The following is a 1273-nucleotide window of genomic DNA, read 5'->3' on the forward strand; positions in this document are numbered from 1 at the left end:
CCACCCAGGCGCCCCTAAAGATTTTATTTTTAAATCATCTCTACACAAGATGTGAGGCTCGAAGTCACAACCCCGAGACCAACAGTCGCACGCTTAACCAACTGAGCCACCCAGGCGCCCCTAAAGATATTATTTTTAAATCATCTCTACACAAGATGTGAGGCTCGAAGTCACAACCCCGAGACCAACAGTCGCACGCTCTACCAACTGAGCCGGCCAGACGCCCCTAAAGATAATATCTTTAAATCATCTCTACACAAGATGTGAGGCTCGAAGTCACAACCCCGAGACCAACAGTCGCACGCTCTACCAACTGAGCCGGCCAGACGCCCCGAAGTATAATTTCATTCAATAGGAAATCACACTAGGAGGGAAAACGAGGGGGGGGGGGACCTTAAATTAAAGCCAAACATTTTTTTTTCCAAGGCACAGCACTGAGATTTCCAGATTTACAGCAGAATGAATACATTATTTCCATGAAACAAAATCATGAGTACAAAGTTTGCCTTTGAAACAGTTTTCCACTTCGTCTCTATTGCTCAAAGCTCAGGAAACGATGCTGTGGCCTTCCTCAGGGCCAGGTAGCCAGTGACGATGTTGGATGGCAGCCTCCAAATACAAGAACATTCTTCAGCGGTGCTGAACCGCAGCTTTATCTGGGGGTCAGAGTGGTTGGCAAGAAGACCTGAACCATCAGAATAGCTTAGCTGGTTTAAAGGATGGAGGAGTGTCAATACTGAAGTAGTTAGGATCCTTCAGTTGCCATGGCAATGCCCTTTTAGAAGAGCCAATTTGTTTCAGGTTCTTCCAGGTTCTGTTCTTGCCAGCTACCGCGCCACCATGGCCAGAGTGCACACAGAGTTTGGACCCTTAAATGGCAATGGCTTGGCACCAAGCTTTTTCCATAGGTCCTGTGCTGAAATCAGAGGGCACCACTTTACTTGCACTCATAGCTTCGGTGCTGATACCCTGGCTAAAGTTGGAGGGAGACACTTTTTTTCTTCTTCCTGGTGTTGCAACCCCTGAGCTGCCGCCCTTGTGAGAAAGACTGGCTGGCCTCTTCCTGCTGTTGTGGGCTATTCCCAGAGTGGAAATGGTGGCCACAATTGGAATTTGAGCCACCATTCTTACCTACTCTGTGTTCTTTTAAAATCTAGTTTTGAAAATTTTTTGAATTAAAAAAATGTTTTAGGGGCGCCTGGGTGGCTTAGTCGGTTAAGCGTCCGACTTTCGCTTAGGTCATGATCTCGCGGTTCGTGGGTTCGAGCCCCGC

The 1273-nt window shown here is 47.6% G+C and overlaps 1 pseudogene; it reads right to left on the reverse strand.

Annotated features, from left to right (window-relative positions):
* Nucleotides 1-539: 539 nt before the first annotated feature.
* Nucleotides 540-1125, reverse strand: LOC120227807 (annotated as a pseudogene).
* Between the last annotated feature and the right edge of the window lie 148 nt (nucleotides 1126-1273).

This window comes from Hyaena hyaena, unplaced genomic scaffold (assembly GCF_003009895.1).
Source record: "Hyaena hyaena isolate Hyena2069 unplaced genomic scaffold, ASM300989v1 scaffold_4749, whole genome shotgun sequence".
Taxonomy (NCBI): domain Eukaryota; kingdom Metazoa; phylum Chordata; class Mammalia; order Carnivora; family Hyaenidae; genus Hyaena; species Hyaena hyaena.